Source organism: Cydia strobilella, chromosome 3 (genome assembly GCF_947568885.1).
Source record: "Cydia strobilella chromosome 3, ilCydStro3.1, whole genome shotgun sequence".
Lineage (NCBI taxonomy): Eukaryota > Metazoa > Arthropoda > Insecta > Lepidoptera > Tortricidae > Cydia > Cydia strobilella.
In genome coordinates, this window is record NC_086043.1 from 3,555,809 (window position 1) to 3,576,888 (window position 21,080).

Genomic DNA, 21,080 nt, shown 5'->3' on the forward strand with positions numbered 1-21,080 from the left:
GAGTTTAAAAAGCGTTACGTGTGAGACGCACCCATAAGTAACAGCGAGAAAGCGATATTTTATTTAGTGACCCTATACACGAGCGCTTTTTCAACGCGTTAAAAAGCGCTTGAATCTGCCCGCACGCTAAATTCGATTTATATATAATTTTTAAGAAAAAAAAACCGACTTCAATGGGGGATGCCGCTGAAAGCATTCTTAGATTCCAGACAATGAAATGAAAAAGTCAGCATCTTTTGCCTAATTATGTAGAAAAGGAGGTAAACCGACCCACTTTTCTAGTAGCATTTCGTTTTTGTAAGGGTCGCAGTTCTAACCTAACCTAACCTACATTTCTGGTAGCATTTCGTTTCTGTAAGGGTCACAGCTCTAACCTAACCTAACCTACTTTTCTGATAGCAGTTTTGTTCTGTGAGAATCGAGGTTCAAAACACACCCACCCACCAAACCCACTTTTCTAGTAGCATTTCCGGGTCCGGGTCTGGGTCCGGATCCGAGTCCGGGTCCGTGTCCGGCTGTCCGGTTCCAGGTTTGGGTCAGAGTTCGGTCCGGGTCCGGGTCCGAGTTGGGGTCCATGTTCAGACCTGGGTCCGGGTCCGAGTCCGGGTCCAAGTTTGGGTTTGGGTCCATAAGGAAGAGAACAAATCGCCAAACGTGAACTATGTGTCATTGAATAGTTCCATTCTGATCATCATCAGCAGTTCCACTTCATCAAATGTCACTTTTTAAAATGGAAATGCTGGATTTGTTGATATAATTACAAAAATCGCTATATGTATGCCTTTCACATTTAAGGGAGTTCCCTCGATTCCTCATGGATCCCATCATCAGAACTCGAGCTTGACAAAAAAGTTTCTTGAAAACCTAACTTGCTTAACAAACATAACGAAGAGGACAAATCGCCAAACGTGAACTATGCGTCATTAAAGAGTTCCGTTCTGATCATCATCAGCAGTTACACTTCATCAAATGTCACTTTTTAAAATGGAAGTGCTGGATTTGTTTATAAAAATACAAAAATCACTATATGTATGCCTTTCATATTTGAGGAGTTCCCTCGATTCCTCATGGATCCCATCATCAGAACTCGAGCTTGACAAAAATGTTTCTTGAAAACCTAACTTGCTTAACAAATATAACGAAGAGGACAAATCGCCAAACGTGAACTATGCGTCATTGAAGAGTTCCGTTCTGATCATCATCAGCAGTTCCACTTCATCAAATGTCACTTTTTTAAATGTAAGTGCTTGATTTGTTGATGAAAATACTAAAATCACTATATGTATGCCTTTAACATTTGAGGAGTTCCCTCCATTCCTCATGGATCCCATTATCAGAACTGCTTTTTGACAAAAAAGAATTTTCAAAATCGGTCCAGAAATGACGGAGTTATGGAGTAACAAACATTAAAATAAAATAAAAAAACAAAAAAAAAAACATACAACCGAATTGAGAACCTCCTCCTTTGAAATCTTGAAGTCGGTTAAAAAACCAAGGCTAAAGGTTAAAGTTGCTAGCTCTGCTAGTCGTTTTAAAATGAGAGCGTACCTAACTACGTTTGTATGGAGAACCGAGCTTGCTGGGGACTCTTAACTACTACCTACAGTTCGTTTCAAAATGAGAGCGTAACTTCGATTGTGGCGGGTCTTGTAACTCTTAACAGACAAGAAAGCCTAAATTGTTTCTCAGTATCAGTAGAAAAATTTAAACGCCTGCATTTTTTAAGTAGCAAGTTCGATTTGGCAGTAGCAGGGCCACGGCCACCCCACACTAGCGTCTTTTGAGCGTAGGCGTCGATTCAGCGCTATGGAAATTATTTATTTATATTTATTTAATGAAATAAAATTTAACAGCATTACAGCTAAGGGCGCCAATGCGCTGTAAAGGCTGGCGTCCACAAGACTCGCCGAGGCGAATCGAAATAAATCGCCTTCTATACATGTACTATGAATGGTAATTTCGATTCGACGCGCCGCGGCTCTTCATCAATAGACGCAGTTTCATAGTAAATGTATAGAAGGCGAATTATTGCGATTCGCCTCGGCGAGCCTAGTGAACGCCAGCCTTAAAATGTATTATGGAACGTTGCGTCGAGCATCAGCCATACAGTTGACTAGACGCCGGGGAGACGCTATAAAATACAAATAGCTACAAATGCATTTATTTCATTACTTTTTACAGCTGTTCTTAGTTATAAAAGGTAGGTAAAGGGTACAAGCAAGCAAGCAAGGGGGCACATTGACTTAGCTTATCCTGGCATGGCCTAATATAAAAAATGTAGGCGCGAAGGGTTATCCTCCCATAGAAGAATTGAATTTCGCGCTTTTACTGCTGACAAAGTGCATGGGTTTGCCCGAGTATACCTAACATCCTGTATTTCAGCCGCCAACATTTCAACAGTCTACCAAAAAGTAAATGCACATACAACGAGGCTTATCCCGCAAAAGTTTTAAAAACCTGGAAAATATATTCATCAGAAATTATCTCGAGGCCCGCATTCCGCGAACCGTCGTCTTTTCTTGCAAGCGCAAAGGGAATGAAAGACGGAGTGAATATATTTTGGATGTAATATCAACGACGTTAAATGTATGGACATGTTAAGCTTTTATTCATGTTTACCCATTAGAGCCTGAATTATTTTATGTTTTCAGAGTTTTTGAGATGCTGTTAATAAGGACCCTTATTGTTTTATTTAAAAGGAAAAACGGAAAAATTCAACGTCTCGAGTCGGGCAAGAATCGAACTTGCGACCTATCGGAATACCGGTCCGATCGCACTTATCCAAATGTGATAGGTACCGAAACTAACCAGAAGTGGCCGAGTCTTTCCAATCCTTCATTTTTTGTTTACACACCAAGGACTATGCGCCTCCCTGAATCCTCCCTCTCCCTGAGCAATGTCAAAAAGTCGGGACAACGAGAGAAGATGATGAAGTTACCTTACTATTTATAATAAACAAGTAGGTAGGTAGCTTTTCGGTGAAGGAAAACATTGTGAGAAAACCTGCATACATCCGCAAAGAAATTTAAAGGTGCATGTGAAGTCCCCAATCCGCATTGGGCTAGCGTGGGGACTATAGCCCAATTTCTCTCGCGCATGAGAGGAGGCCTGTGCCCAGCAGTGGGACGTATATAGGCTAAAATATGATTATTATTTAAGTAGGTAGGTACTAATTGATCTCACTGACAAGAAGGTGAACATCAGAACTGCGTGAACGAACATCATATTTATTTTAACTAAGTAACTTAAAAAATTACATGTTCATATATTTTGGCTATCTCAACATAGGTATTATGTAGAGTTTTGCAAATAGTAGCGCACTCACGACTTTATCATGCCTATATGCAGGTCGGTTCAGTAAAAGAAACCAATTAGGTGCCTTTTATGTCATACGGTGATGTCAGGAGGGCTATGATGCTTTGTCACCTTTTCATTTATAATTGTATAAGTGAAAAGACGGCATATCTGATAAGTGATATAATTGGATATAAAGTCGCGAGGATAACGTATAAGTGACAAATGATAGCGATGAGGTTTTGAAAAATCAATTTTAAAGTCGATAACTTAAGGTGTATTTTAAAGAATAGATTGTTAAATCACATTCTACCACTTATCTATGTACAAATGACATAGACAGTTATAAATTATCCATGGTTTGAGCTTTTGAAAAATCAATTCTAAACAAGTTTAATTAAAGTGTATTTTAATGAATATTTGGCTAAATGACGTCCTATCACTTATCCATGTAGTGAAAAATTATCCATGGTGTAAGCTTTTGAAAAATAAACTCTAATTGAGTTTATTTAAGGCGTTTATTAAAGTAAAACTTTTATACCGTCGCCTCAAATTTAACCGTCTTTAGCATGTCGCATTACAGCAGTAGTAAAATTCTATTTTAATCATATATATGTAAAAATGTTCTTTTAAAATGGAAATATGCAATGTAAGAATTTTGTGGTACGGTTTGAAATTGTTTTACGATTACGACCCTATCGAATTCATAGTTTACCGATGTCCCCGAAGGCGCCTGTAAAAACTAGGCCTACCCATTGGAGTGCCGGCTTTCGCCTGCCCTTTAGCCCCTTTCGTTTCGACGCCCTGTCTGAGGCCTAGCGCTCCGGCTCCGACCAAGTCCCCGCTGCCGCCGCTAGATGCGACGGTGCACCGTGCACACATCGAGAGTGTATCGACTCTGCAGTATCGTGCCAGACGTTAATTGTGAATTGTTTAGTTATACATAATTATATACTGTGGTTTGTGTTTGTTATTTGATATAAGTTTCTCATTTACTATGTTACTATTTCATGGTGTTAGATGCAATGAGTTCTCTGTCTGAGTCGTCGTGCCCCTTACTGTCTTGACTCGTCGCGAGTGTTCACGTCCCGAGGTCTTAAGTCGCATATTACTCGTTAACACAAAGATGTTCCCCGCCTCATGCCTCCGCAACTCGCCGGCGAGGCCTCTGTTCGCTTTAATATCACACCACCATCACCAGCTCCAGCTTCACAAACACATAGCTGTAGCCTGGACCAACTTGTTTCATTAAGGGTCAGTGCGAGATTTTCGCCACATTCCAAAAGGGGCGAGGAGTATCGCCGCTAGTAACTGATGTAGTATCATTGATAATTGCATTACAATTAATGGATTGAACGAATGGTTCGCCCTCCTATCTTTTTCCTACAGAGCCCTACGAACGCCTGTATCAGAAGAAGCAGAATTTCTTACCGCCATGCCATTTTAAATGCGTCTATCTTTCTCAAACATGCATGAATTAGGTATTTTATTTAGTAACTAGCTTTTCCATGTGACTCTGATCCTATTAGCAGATGCTTTTAGGGGTAAACGCTATCCTATATGTTAATCTTATGAATGATACTTTTTGTTCCGCCATGTAAACAGTAATCTTCATGTAAGAGTCCCGGGCAAGCTCGGCCGAATTTCACCTTCCCATACAAACGGAGTTTCGTTCTCATTTTAAAACTACGTGTTGGATTTTAATGAAACCTTGCATATACGATAACATGAGGTATATCTAGGTCTGTAATTAGTTTATATAGCTCTCGTAAACGTAAACGAAATAGAGCAAAAACAAGTTTTCTATAAAAACTTATATTCGCTGTATTTTTTTTACTATGGTATCTGAAGCTACATAAACTAATTATAGCCGGGCTAGCACATGTTTGGCGCGAGAGTATTTCGTCACGACATAGACTACCCGACCCCCTTTAATTCATACAGAAAGACGGGTAGTCTATCTCGCGGCGAGATACTGTCGCGTCAATCATTAGGTAAGGGAAATTAGCTAAAATTACGGCATAATTAATGGAAGACTTTTTTAAATTGGGATATGTACGTTATGGACCGAGGTTATTTTTCATCAACCCTCCCCATCCCTCCCCCCTCTGCGTCACCCCCCCCCCCCGCAAAGGGCCTGAAACCCGGGTTTTCTCAATTTTTAAGGAAACCGTTCAAGATACAGAAAAAGTGTGTAGGAACGAAGTGATCCTTAATAAATTTGCTATTAATCTCTTATACACACTACAGTGCTATCACTTATAGTTTTTGTGCAATCTGTCACCAGATGCAAATTTTTTAGCATTTAACGTTTTTTTCTTTTTTAAGATAACTTTTCTCAAAAAATTCTCACGATATCGCCCAATTTTGGTTTTATTTAAGTAAATAGTTAATATGTTCTTTAAAACTAAGTATTATTTATTATTAAACTCCTTCATTTGACGATTTTATGCCATTTTGAAAATACATCCTCGTCAAACAGATTCAAAGTCAGCGAATATCCTTATTAACCACTTGTCTGTATGAAACGGACCCTAACCGAAATTCATAGCTAAAGCACAACCCGAGGGTGAACCCACGATTTTCGACCACCACATTTACATATGAAAAGTAATGAGCGAAAGAGATATAGATAGTTGGATTTTGCTGTTAGGACACTTTACGAATGGGAAACGTAAACATTTCAAAAGCTCCCTACGTGTGTCCAATGTATATGGTTCCTTGGTTACTTTTTAGGTTTCCGTACCCAAAGTGTAAAAACGGGACTCTATTGCTAAGACTCTACTGTCCGTCTGTTCTGTCACCAGGCTGTATGTCATAAACCGTGATGACAACACGTGCGCTTGTTTTTTAAGAAATTCAGCACCTGAATAGATATTCAGGTCAATTTGGTATAAATTCAGATATTCTTTGTCAAATAAACTGGTCGGAATGTTTATCCTACCTATTCATAAACTTTGTCTTAAACTGAAACTGAAAAGTCCAGACTCAAGGTTTGTCAGAGAGCAATGGAACGCAGCATGCTGGATGTTCGTAGAACCGACCAACCGAGCATATTACATATAAACACCGCACTGCGATCCAAAACCGGTATTGTGGATGTGGGCATGAAGGTCGCAAAGCTATAAGTGGGCTAAATGGGGCTGGGCAGGGCACGTTGGCCGAATTAACGAACTAGCCACATACTGGATCCCACAGGATGGACCTCGGAGCAGAGAAAGACCAAAATAGAGATGGCAGGACACTTATTTAGAAAAGAAGTGGGAGTGTACATTGGACAATTTGGATAGGACTAAATAGCGGTGAGAGGGAAGGCCTTTGCCGAGCAGTGGAACACTCTTATATGTATATGTCATCATCATAACTCTTAAGAGCCTGATGGCTCTTGTCGGTGGAGTAACCGCCACGCCACTCCGTTCTTCTTTCTGCCACTGTTTTGAGCTCCTGATACGTCACTACGTTGATTTTCTCTTTGGCTTGGTCCAAAAACGCACGTCTCGATCTTCCTCTGCCTCTCCTTTTTTCTATTCTTCCTTCTATTATATATGTATAGGCTAGTAAAAAAAACACACAAAATAGGTGACATAGACAATATCTAAATTAATTCCGTGACCATAAGAGGTTCAAGTGCTGAATATCTGAAAAAAAGGCATAGAGCATGTCGGGCCATGCTCATTGTAGGGCTCCGTAGTTACCCGTCCGTCACAATAGGCTGCCTTGAATGGAACCTATTAGTAAGTAACAACATAACATAACAGGCAAAAGGGAGTAGGTGCATACCTTCGCAACGCTTTGTACATAGGTACGTCTTTTTACTAAGAAGGGAAGTTTTAGCGATAAGTCAAAAACGACTTTTCATTGAATGTCTTTCTACAGCTCTACATTCACTTTTTTTTTTTGTTTTGAACCCATGGTTCAAATGATAGACTTTGTACGACATATAATTTGATGTTTACCAGTCGCTTTTCGGTGAAGGAAAACATCGTGAGGAAACCGGACTGATCCTAACAATGCCTAGTTCCCCCTCTGGGTTGGAAGGTCATCAAATGAAAGAGCTCATTGTGAGAATCTCAAATATATATTTTTTATAATTTTAGGATAAACAATTTAGAAGTTATTCAAGAAAATAGACAAAAAATTACCATTCCCCCCCTTTATCTCCGATACTACTGGGTCTTAAATTTAAAAAAAAACACACAAAATAGATCTTTACATATAGATTACAGAAAAACCTACTAAAAATGTGCAGTCAAGCGTGAATTGGGCTTAATTACTTAGTTTTTGATCCTACCCCTACGGGTTTTTTAAAGACATTTCACTCACGTTTCACATAAAAAATACATTGCTTAAATTGTTAAATTGTGTAATGTACGGAACCCTAGGAACGCGAGTCCGACTCGCACTTGGCCGGTTTTTTTTATTCCCCATCGTAAATTTGAATGGTTTATGGTGGGCTACTCGACCAATCATATTGTCGCATTGCGTATGTTCTATCCCTCACGGGCGCACGCGGTAGGCCACTTCTATTATAGTTCGATAACTTTTATTATTCGATGACAATACAGCCCATGAGAAAAATCTAAGATCATCAGTATTTTTGTTAAAATGTTTTCAATCCTCGATTTATCGCAGGAAATGTCAGAAACTGTTTAAAAACCTCATATCATTTTTTTCGATTGATTATTTTGATTTATATTTTATATATCCATGCCAAATTTCAGCTTTCTAGCACTAACGATCACGGAGCAAAGCCTCGGACAGACAGACAGACGAACGGACATGGCGAAACTATAAGGGTTCCTAGTTGACTACGGAACCCTAAAAAAGAAAAATCCTAATTCCCAACGATAGGCTACTCGCAAGCATGTAGACATCTCGGAAACCCCAGTATAACGTGACCGTGAGATTCGTAACAACCTATGCGTAATCGGAGCTTACTTATACCGATTTCTTTAGCCATTGACTCGCGTATACACAATACTTGGTTGTATGAAGTAACATTGAGAAGGTTGCATATACCTACCTAATTTTTCAAGCCCATTATTTATTCATAATTTATTATTGATATAAAGTACATATTAATTACTTTCATCAGCTTTATGCATACTTATCTTATGAACTTCATTTTTAAGTTCCACATTTATTTATATTAATACAAAAAAATATCAAAAAATTTATTAGCTATATGTGTATTTATTTATATAACAAATATTAAAAAGTATACAGAAATTTACAAACTTAAAACCTACATCTAAAAATTATGGATACTATATACTAGGGTCGACTCGACAGGTACCCGGGTAAACCTCTGGCGATGGATTGCCGGGACCGCTCGTCTCCTGGGAAGAGATATCCATTTGTCCTTAAGTCTGTAAACAACCCACCACTTTTATGATTTGGTACCTTAGCTACACGTAGCTAATATTGAATAATACTTCCATAAATATGGAAGTACAAGCTTCGAAGAGTCCTAAAGAAGTTGCATTTAATAACAAAAGTTAGGTACATATGAATATGAATATGCATTGAAATATTTAGAAACACTTCAAATTACTTTTAATTTTCAAAAATACACATTCAAGCCTTATTTCTATTTCATAGTCCTCAAAATTCTACGTAAGTATGTATTAGGAAAAATGTATAAATATAATGTTACTGACTATGTATGTGATTACGCCGTATAAAAGGAACATCATTATAGTTCTTATCACCTGCGTCAGTGGTGTTCAGTACCAAAATGGACATACCTTCTATTCACCGCAGTCCCAAATTGATCTAGGGACTTGCTGACGGTAGATTGAGCAATGGACAAGCCATGGTCTTGTCCAGTTCCCCTTTGGTAACTACCGTCAGTTAATAGGTGCAGTGATGTTAGAACCTAAAATAAAGAGTTGTAAGTTGGTATGTCATTATTAAACAAGTATTAAGATCAAGGTGGTGGTAAAGGTGACAAGAAAGATTTGAGGAATAGTGCAACATTATATCTTTACTTTAAGATGTGCCGGCAATCCATCGCCATGTTGAGGTTTGAGGTCGGCGTCGAGTTCGCCACACAAATAGAGTGCCAATTTTTTGCGCACTCTATAGGTATATGTATATATGTGACGAAACTCCTTGTTAGGCATATCGAATGGGTTGCATGCATCCCTTATGGCCCGTCGTTGCAGTTTTCTTTCCTCTTTTTTTAATAGCAGCAGCTGCCAAGAAGAAATGGTGTCTTGTCATCCCTACAAAGAATGTATTGATAATATTATATGTAAATAAATGGAATCCAAATTGTATATATTATAGTGAAAAAAAAAACAGATACTTACTGATATTTAACTCCAAAAACTGGTATATTTCACAATTTATATTCCACAAGTCTTTTTCGCTAATCTTAGCAGAACAAACGAAAGATGTACTATCCTCACAAAAAGACCTTAAACCAAACTTCACGGTAGAATATGATGGAACTTGCATTAATTCTAACTTAAGATCACATCAATGTACCATATTCTGACAAATAAATACTTTTAATTACATTTCATTTCATTTCAAATCCCCTTCTAGTATTCAAGTCTATGTGTTTCCACTTATCGTGCCCAGTGAGCACTACGATAAATTAATCAAAGGCTAGCCGTCAAAAATCGACTATATATCTATTTATCCAACAATCGTAGCCATTTACCGGCTATTGCTGTCAAAGTGGACAAAAGTGTATAAAAATGTATAAATCTGGACAAGTGTCATATATATCATTTAACTTATCCACTTATCATCAAATTTTAAGGTGGAAATGTGGACAAATGACATATTATCCAACGACCATGTTATGCAGTATATCATTTAACGGCTATCGTTGTCAAAAGTGGATAAGACGTCAAAACTGGATAAAATGTCAGTTTTATCATCATTTATACAGCTATATCATTTATACAGTCGAGCATCATAGCCCGGCAGAAGTTGTTTCAATCTATTACCTATGTTTTAACTCACCTCGGTCTCCCCTACAACCAACTAAAACGTGGTTGTCTACGTTTCAGACTCCTACACAGCCAGACAGATAGGTAATGCAGCAATTATCTAGACTACCGCAAAGCACTTAAATCCTAAAGTCAATTTCCATGCAACGATACGAGTTCCACTAGACGTTACTATAGGCATCCGGCACACAAAATTTAGGCATTCAGCCACTGTCAATCCAATCTAATATTTAATTTAATTTTATCTTAAACAATGCCTCATGCTAGGAGGTAGAGGGATTTTTTACAAGCTTTTTACTAACTTGCAATGTACGTATGTATGTGTGTACGGGTCAAATCTTCCAAGTTTTTGAAAATGAAATTAGCATTTTCAGTAGGTACATAGAAAGTCTAAGTGAAATCCCCTACGGGGTCATCCATTAATTAAATCACACGTTTAGGAGGGTCAAGAAAATGTGGCATGTTGTGAAAAGGGGGAGGGGGGAGTCACAAAGTTTGTGACGTCACATTAACTTCTTTAAATTATTTTATTCGATGTACAGTTCAATAACTAGTTTTTGGAACGATAATCTTTCTAATCTGTTTCGGGTTATAAAATTACTAATATTTCTTTTGTCAAAAATATTTTGATTAAATATTAATAATACTTAATTGTATTTGCCGATTTCATTGAAAAAATGTGACGTCACACCAGGGGGGAAGGGTTTACCAAATGTGACCAAGTGTGACAAGGAGGGGGGAGGGGTCAAAAAACCTCGAAATTCGTGTGACGTAATTATTGGATGAACCCTACGCTGAATACCTACGCGCGAACCAATACGACTTGAATATAATTTCAGTATCTCAGTCAGCACAATCGCAAATACACCCTCAAGTCACGTGTGCTCTTTCAATCTCGACTGTACTAAAACCACATATCCAAAACGACTAAAGGGTATACATTTGTCTAGGTGGTTAGGCTATTTTGGATCGGGTGACACGGATGATTGGATGACGATCTCTGCAGGAGCTTAATTCCATATCGTAAACAAATCGTGGATCGGCTGGGAGCCGTGCGGGCACATTATTCATCGGTACTGGGAGCTAGGGCGAAGTAGAAATTACCGGTTGAAGGCGGTAGGTAGTTAGGTACTTTCATAATAGCATCCAAATAGTTGGTCACTAAGGGCCTCTTGCACCATCCCACTAACTGCATACACAATATTGTACATGCCCTCCCCTCATGACCTAGCCTTAGTATTGACTTAGTAGATTGATCCTCTAGACAATGTGGATCTCAATCTGTTGCGGCATGTCACTGCAAACAATTCGTGTAGACATTGTTAGCGCTTATGGCGCTATTTAAATAAAACATTAAAATATACCATTCTTTTAATGGTGGATTTACAACGTATATAGGTATAGGTTCTTTAGTTTGTCTAGGACACACGCGATCTGAATGAGGATTAGATTGCAAGAGAGTGATGATCTCGCAGCGCTGCCCGAAGATGTGTGAGAAGATGTAGGTATGTGCGAAACTGGCGCTAGCATCGCGCTTTCTGCCGGCCTAGCCAAGGTAACAATCGCTATCGCTTCCCCATCGAATCGCTTTGTGTCTCTCTATCACTCTTCCATATTAGTGCGACAGTGACAGTTGCGTTTCGATCGCTACGGAGCGTTAGCGATTGGCGTGTTGGCTACGCGGCCTGGTTGGACACCGATCCCGCCGTCTATGTTGGCATCTTGGAGTTGCAGGGCTGCGTTTCCAGATATCATTGGTTGTGACATGGTTGTGACGAAGCTAGCGGTATTGCCACAGCACTAACAGACATTCTTACAGCTATTCCTGTATCAATTAACTAAATTTTGATTTTTGTTTCCACGCCTTCTCCCTCAAAACCTAGCTCCATGTATTGACTAGGTGGATCTGCCCTAGACAATGCGGATCCCAATCTGTCGCGGCATGCCACTGCAAACAGCTCGCGGTCGGCATTCCTGCTGCATCGCAATCTTGCAAGCCTAATTCGAGGTTATGTCATTTGGTGCGGGCCTATTTGCTTTTCGATTTTCATGTTGACTCGATAGGCTCTGAGAACTCCGGCGCAGTCTGATATACCATATACCTTATGTCATTCGGATGTTAAATGTAAATAAACCTCGTGACACGATCGTACGACCATTGATATTTATATAGCCGGTCAAACAAGTTTGTCAGTAGAAAAAGGCGGGAAATTAAAATTTTCTACGGGACGATTACCCTTCGCGCCTACAATTTTTAATTTGCTGCTCTTTTCTAGTGACGGAAATGGCTTGACAGAGTATAGTAACCACCCCTATAATGGGACTGACACCAGTAATGGGATAGTATAGACAAATCCTGTAAAAAAAGTATTTATGATGTGCCATAAATAAGAGCCATCATAGAGATGCTTAAGTTTTATTTTTCATTGATTTTTGTTAGTTTTTTAATGGCGCCATAAATCCCATGACCGGAGAAAAACACATAAGTTTTAATTTGATAATAATATTAAAACCAATTGCAGTACTGTTTATGGAACTACATGAACGTAAAGGACGAATAGGACATTCAACTTTTAACGCATAAAGCGATAGAAATTTTACATTATGCTCTATTTTCTTTTAAGTTTTTGGAAGTGTGGAGCAGTGCGATAACCGTCTAAGCTCACCCTATTTATAACCGCAAATAAAGGGTTAGACGCCTTTTCTATCGTGAACAATCTTTACCTACTTACTGGGAAAAGTGCGGTCAAGGGGGTAGAGCCTCTAATCCTTTATTAAAGTTGTTTCCTGGGTTGGCCAATAACCGTAGTTATACATATAGTCGCACTTACCTTATTTTTACGTTATTTGTGCGTCACTTTCAAACATATCTACGCATAAACTAAAAACATTACTTATTTCTACGGCAGTCATTTACAAACTGTAAAAACGCTCAAAAGGACTTCCATAACCATTCTAGGATTACATAACAATTCTACTCGTTTGAGATCAGTTCCCAAGCCCTTTGTAACCTCCTACTTGGACTTAGAGGGCCTCGAAAGTCGGAGGGCCCTCGGCTAATCTGTCAAGTTACTGTTTGAGCAAGTTATCAGCGCAGGGTACCGGCGAGATGAGTTGGGATTTGTTTCTTGAAGTCATTAAGATTCCGGGGCAAGGGAAATGGAAATGTTGCAAATGATTTGCTAAATAGGTGAAGTTAAAAGAAACAAAAAAGCCCAAGTTTAATTTGAAAGAAACCGGGCTTCTGTACGAGTATAGTAACAGTGAAATGATTAAAGTTATATTGTTTGGAAACCATGAATGTACCGAGAATTTTAAAGCGTTATCGGCTCAAGCTTTGATAATTATGTATTGTATGGAGTGGTGGGGAAATATCCTCGCCTGAGCCGAGCATGTTCTTTATGATCTTATATATACTGTTAGTTATAAGAAAAATATTATTAAGTTTGTTGTTATTATGTCGAATGATGTCACTTGCCGTTAGTGTTGTCAGAATTAAATAATTCTGATGACGTTAATTATCATTTTCAATTTATAAAACTCGTAATTTAAATAATTAGTAATGTGATTGATATTTCAAGTGACATCATTCCATCATTCATTCAAACCAGTTATTTATTCTGTAAAGTTATATAAGCAGCGGTCACTTGGGATCACAGGCTTTTGGCTGTTGACTTGTCAAGGAATAAAGAACTAGTCGTACTCGGAGTGTCATTTAAAATTATACCCAACTAATAATACCTATAAGTATATCTTCTTATATCTACCGTAAACTATCCAGCTTTGGTCCACAAAGTTCAACTTGTAATTAAGTATTCCCCAGCCAAGTAAGCCCCGTGGCCTAAGGCGTTTGGACGGTAAGAGACCGAATGGTCTTACACTTGTTCCTTGGGCGAAGGGTCGCAGCATGCTTTGGGATGACACGTGTGAGTACTTTTGCTCCAACTCATCTCGCGCGCACGGTGAACAAGGCAGGTGCAGCGGCTGAAAGTGCTGCTAGGTTCAAGCATACATTGAAATTATATTCACGCTTGAACGAAGATAATCGAGTTAGAATGGGGCGGAGAATCTAACTGGCCCGGGGCGCCAAATCTTTAAAATACGCCTCATATTTAATTAAGAACATATATTTTAAGCAAAGTAGCACCATTTAACGGCACAGCATGCAATTTCTTGTTAATTTTCGTTCAAATTGTAACCTCCCACACGTTTTCATACAGCTGAGAAGTTGAGAATCATCCCCAAGGGATAGACGACGTCGTCGTGGGATAGAAATCGCAGTAAGTAAATTATAAAATTGTTCATAGTTGTTGTTTTCTGAAATATTTTTCTCACTAACACCCACGTTCGAGAATTTCTGTTTTGCCCAATGGTTGACTGGCAGAGAATGCCTTAAATCATTAAGTCCGTCATTTGTACTTATTTATATTGTGCAATAAAGTTTAAATAAATAAATGTTAAATCAGAGACCAGCGAATAATATGCACTGTCAATATCAATGTAGAAACTTTGTTAATCGAGCATACAGGCTAATTCGAAGGTACACTGACGTCAGAATGACGTCTAACTGATGTCATTTCGCTCGTACTTGTCCGTACATGACTATATTGAGGCGGGCGAACATCATTCAAATATTATTCAGATATCAGTGTACGTTTGAATTGCCCTGAGCGTGTAACAAAAACTATACCGACATATCTAGTTCAGTCTTCGGTGAGTTTCGGTCAAGTCAAATGATTGAATTATCTGCCTGTACCTCAAATGTAAATTTCATTCGATACAGTGACGTGACGTACGCATTTGCGTTAAGTCTCATCTTGTATGGGATTTTGAACAGCGAGCCAAGCGGGACGTTTTGGAAACTCAAGGGTTCTGAAAACTAGCGATAACGCTACTAGGTAGTGAAACCGTTCGTCGTTGTTGCTGTTTATTAACTATCAAGTTACGTGCGTCCGTCTTTCTGTCCGTCTGTCAACAGGCTGTATCTCATGAACCCTGATAACTAGACAGTTGAAAATTTCACAGATGATGTATTTCTGTTGCCGCTATAACAGCAAATACTAAAAACAGAATAAAATAAATATTTAAGTGGGGCTCCCATACAACAAACGTGATTTTTTTGCAGTTTTTCGCGTAGTGGTACGGAACCCTTCGTGCGCGTTTTATTTTTATAAAGACAATATTGTAGTGGATACCTCCTGGTAAGTACAGGAGGTAGCTAAAGTTCAATGTGACCTATGATAGCAATTCAATCGTAAATATTCTTGAACAAATTCACCCAATCTGCGGAACACCGGCTTATCTCTATTCGGCGCAGCAAGTTGCTGTTTTGACAAGATTCGGCATTCAGCTATGTCGCTCTGTATTCTGAAGTCACAGCTAAACAAATTGGTAGCTTTAGATCGTGAATATCTTCGACATAGCAAAATGTTTGTGCCGGTTTAAATGAATCAAGTAGGTAGGTTACATTCATCAACGTAAATATGCCTTTTTTTGCGGGGGATATGGACACGGAAAGTAACCGTAGATATCCGGAAAGGTGAGCCAAAATAGTTACTGAGTGGGACCCACGGAACACCATAGATTCGTCTTGACAATTATTGTATTTTTTCCTTCTATTTAAAAGTAATTAATGCATGTTAGATAATAAGTAATATAATGCTAAATAGCACGTAAGGTTTATCTGTTAGTGCTGTCAGTAGGCCGAGCACATGATTGGCGCGACAGTATCTCGCCGCGAGATAGACTACCCGTCTTTTACTAACTATGAATTAAAGGGGGACGGGTAGTCTATGTCGCGGCGAGATACTCTCGCGCCAATCATGTGCTAGCCCGGCTGATTGATATAAATAAATAAACAATAGATGGTGCAGGCCGTAGCGCAAGCACACCGTAAAAGAAGATGGCGGGACAATTTGGACGCATTTTAAAAATGGTGGGAAAATGCAAACGACAGGGTCGAATGGAAAACTAGGTAAGGCCTAGGATCAGCAGTGGGACGCTAAATTATCAACAATATGTACTCGCAAAAAACTGTCAATGTATTTAAGGGTCAGCCTGTAAAATGAAGGAAGACAACAACATTAGCCAAAAATTATTTTATACCCTTTTAGGTACTTCTTACCAAAGATAGATATAACTCCGTAATAGATGGATACAGTCTAAGGAAAAAACGTGCCTCGAAAATCACGAAAATTTGATTCTCGATCAGATGGCGCCACTAGTTTTGGCCTACTCTGGTATAGAGGGCGTTGACTGTTTCGTTTGTTATTTATAATTTTAACGCATACCAGTGAAAGAACATGGGTCAAAATCATAAAAATAATCAATGCAAATAAAAAAAAATCATTTATCCATATTTAAATACATTTTATCGTATTTTTATAAATCTTCATTTTTAGTTTTAAAGTGTGTCGACAGATGGCAGTGAATTTACTGGGGTTACAAAATTTACTATGACAGTACCGCTCTAGTATAAGTTACTCTATGTTCTTACTTACGTTATGTGCCTTACTTATAAAACTGATTTAAAGATTAATTTCCAAAATCTCCTTCAAACTGCAACCTCTGCGTGTACTTATATTAGCTACCTCCTCGAAGAAGGGAGAGATTAGGGGTTGAACTGAATTTCGCAATAGTTTGTGCGCGGTTTACCGTCAAGGCTGTATAAGCCTTCGAAAAAAATGCCAGCGGAATGTATAATAATTCAGTTTCTACACGATGTTTTTCTACGTGGTGAAGTGGCTGTTAGAAAAACTTGGTGAGTGACTTAGCGTGGATAAACTCTGTTACCATGAGCCTTTTTTATTGTAATATGTAATTTGTTATGAACTTGATCTGAATTTGTTTTTGATATGACCAGTTCTTCTTCAACCAAACAAAAACTAAGTCAAAATCATAACCTGTATAATGAGAATAAGCTTCCATTTCTAACTTACATACGTGAAAATTTACATATTTCTCTGAACCTATTTTACTCGAGCTAGGTGTACCTAGAATATAGGGGGGTTTTATACCAAGTTTCAAAGGAACTCTTAAAGTGCAAACACCGTCTACCGATAGCAACATTGCGGAATTGTTGTCCTCAGGGTGTCTGGTCAGAGTACATATATAAAAGAGTAGTATATCTCAAGTATCTCAACAAATACTGCAACATATTAAATTATTTTAAAACGGGTCACACATATTATTAAGTCGAATAGCTCGTGAGCGACCGTGCGAGTCGGGCTTTGGCCCGAAGTATACGGCGCGCCCTCTACCAGTGAATACGTGTCGTTGCTCCGTGAAGACGATCCTCGTAAATTTGATCGAAACATGTCAAGCTATTCGACTTAATAATACGTGAGTGACTCGTTTTAAAATAATTTAATATGTTTGAGACCCACGGGAGTTTTATAGTTAAAATACTGCAACATTTGTCGCTTATCTTCAAACTCGGGTAAATCCATTCGACCCTCTTAGGAAATAACTACCCTATTACCTTGTCTTAATACCAAAATCGCTAAATCCGACAGTTGGTTTTACCCGAGTTGAAGTTAAGCGACTCACATGTGCACGTTACAAGGACCGTGACTGGTCAAGAATTATGATGAAACTGATGAATCCAGCGAGCGTTATTTGACATTAAAATAGTTTTCTTTAAACAAAATAAATGTTTTCAAGTCAGAGGGCAGATTTATGATAAATCAATTATATGTGCCCTTCTCGATCAAAAGGGTACTTATTGTCGGTTGTCAATAAGGCGGTATTTCCATATAGCTTCTATTTGAAATCAACCTTATTGACAAGCGACAATGTGGTACCTTTTGGTTGAAAACCTCACATACATACATATTATCAAATGAGCCACGCACGACAGTGCCACTTAATTGTAGGTACTTATTGAAGTTTAGGAAATTTGTTTACTTACATGATTATTATCTTTTTAACAACCCTACATAAACGGCTAGATTAGGAATACTTAATAAAGACACAATTAAAAAATGAAACGTTGAATCAGAGCCTTATTAGGCTCCTAAAAATTAACACATTCGGGATAATCTCGTTTAGTAAGTAGGTAGGTAAAAACAATTTTTTAAATTAAAGGAAAAATTGAAATATTTACACCTCCGGCATGATTCGAACCTGCGATCATTGGAACACCGGTCCAATCGCTTCTGCCAACTGAGCCACGGAGGCCTACCAGATGTGTGCGAATTTTTCCATCCCTTCCATTCCCTTCCCTCCATCCCTTTCTTCCATTTTTCCTTTAATCTAAAAATTTGGAGTAACGCTCACAGACGTTTCTGCTTCATAAAAATAAAAAAATTAGGTACACACAGACACAACAACAGAACACATAAGAACAGAAACAGAGTAGCTTGACGCAGAAGAGTGAGGAGGCCCGACCCCAAATAAAGGGAACAGGGAAAGAAGAAGAAGGGAGAGAAGGAGATTAGGTACAAACAGTGATTTAAATGTCTTACTTATTCTTAAAATTAAATACTCTGAGATATTTTACTGTCAATGTCTTAGCACTATGCCCTGACGCAGGGCAAAATACCCGTTGTGGTCTAATCTCTTCTTTTTATGAAACAGCTTATCTTTTTATGAAATTATTTGCAGTTGTGACCATCTGTATATGGAGCCTGGAGATAAAATGAAAATGATGTTGCAAGGTGTTGAAAATGTTGAAGAATACGAGAGCATTATTATAAAAACACAATTTACCCGACTTCGTCTTAGCCAAAAGGTAAATTTATGATTTTAGCAGTACGAGTCCAAGAGGCTAATTCAAACTCACATTGTGACATCAAAATGATATCTAAAAAATGACACTGTGTTATCATTCGCTCGTCCATCTCGTTTGCGCCAATAAATCAACGAACAAGTACGAGCATAATGCACGCGCGAATGATAACAAAATGGACGTCATTTAGACATCATTTCAACATCAAAATGTAATTTTGAGGTTTCAATCGATTTATTTTTCGTAATGTAAAAAATTGTGATAGAAAAAATAGAGTAGAGGACTTGCAAGTTGCAAAAAGGTAATAATTTTGACTTTACTAGTTTAGGTTTCAGGTTAGGCTCTAAAAGTCCGAATTCAATTGTTTGAAACAGCTTGAACATTTATTTTAAAGAGTCGTAAGGCCAAGCGCTACGAGAATTGCTACGAATTTACGAGGGTAGTGGCTTTACGGGGAGGCGAGTCTCAACAGGCGTATTCTAACTTTAATTATAGGATATGAATTCGATCTAGAATAGATATGGATCGGATCTGTTAGTGTCAAAAGTGACATTTTTTCAACCTAAAACGTCACGTGCACCTGATATCAAAACTTTATTTGAATTATATCAGTTCACTGATTAAACTTTCAGGATCTTTATTCATTATTATTCACAACATATCACATCACATACACATCGGGGAAATGAAACGTACCATAGCGGAAGCCAGGAGCATATCGCAGCTACCAAGAATCGTCAGGTGAACAAGTCTGCCGTTGCTGAGCATTTACTAGTCAGGGCCAAACCACTGGATTGAGCTTCACAACCCTAGAATACTTTCTACAGGTCGTGGGTTTTATAGTTGAAAAATCCGTGAAGCAATTAAAATAAAAAAACAGAAATTTCAATCGAGATTAAGGTTTTAAGATTTTATACCACATAGAACCCAGTCATTAGTAAATGTAAGCGAAAACAAATATCGCAGGTTGAAAAATCGAACATCGTGAGTGTATTGTGTCGATACGGTGACAACCCTAGTGCGCAAAAAGTTCAAGTTAATAAACAAGACCAAGTGCGGGTAGTTCGAAAAACTCGCGCGCCTAGATGTTGATGTCAATTTTAGCCAGTCTTCTCCGAGACCACGGGGACAACTGTCGAAACGTCGGAGGTAAATTTAGAGCTTAATTTTACGCGATTAAGTCCAGTCTTTGTGAATCATATTGTGTTGTGAATCATATCAGTTAGCTATCATTCATGCGGGCGTCTCGTTCGCACTAATACATGTACGGACAAGTTTGTTTGAATTCTAACTGATATGATTCCAATATGATTCAAATATCCATAATTAATGTCATTACCGGGTCTAACGCGATTAATTTTTTTCCGACGTTTCAGCTTCAGGTTGCACTAGCTGTGGTCACGGAATACTGACGTCCCAGCAAAATGTTAGTTATGTGTACATAACGCGAGAGTTTAAAGTGTTGATTCAAATATCGTTTTGGTGTCAGGTTCGAATTGGCCTGTCTGTAGCGGCCATAAAGATGAATTTAGCTTTGATTGTGTATAGATTTAGATTTTCGTTATTTAATAGAAGAAAATAAAGTTTGTGTTCGAAGCAAAACCATAATTTTATACAGTTATTTTGTTATGTGTGACCTACTCTCTATTTAATTAAGAGCTCAAAAAGAACACTAATTTTAAATTCTAGGTAATTATTAAATGACAGTCATGTTTTTCTGTCCGTGACTTCGACCATGGTACTTAAATTTCTCTTATTTTATTATTAGGTATTATTAAAAGCTACTTACTCTTGCAGAGACATTTTTCAAGTAAATTGTCTCTCGTTCCTCTCAGCTTGAATGGACTCCTTGAAGGAAATTAGGGGGCTGCATAAATTATAAGTTTTTGCCGTTTCTTGATAAATGGGGGGGATGTGCTTGAGAGCTTGAGTTAGCTTAAACATTTATAATCTTAACTTATATTTTGGGAACGTTGTAAAGAAAGTTAGATTTGTTTTGTTTAGAAGTTATGGGACAAGATGGGTCTTTCAAAAATAATGACTAGGTAATAATTTTGTGTCTAAAATACTGATAAAGATAAGATAAAGATAGT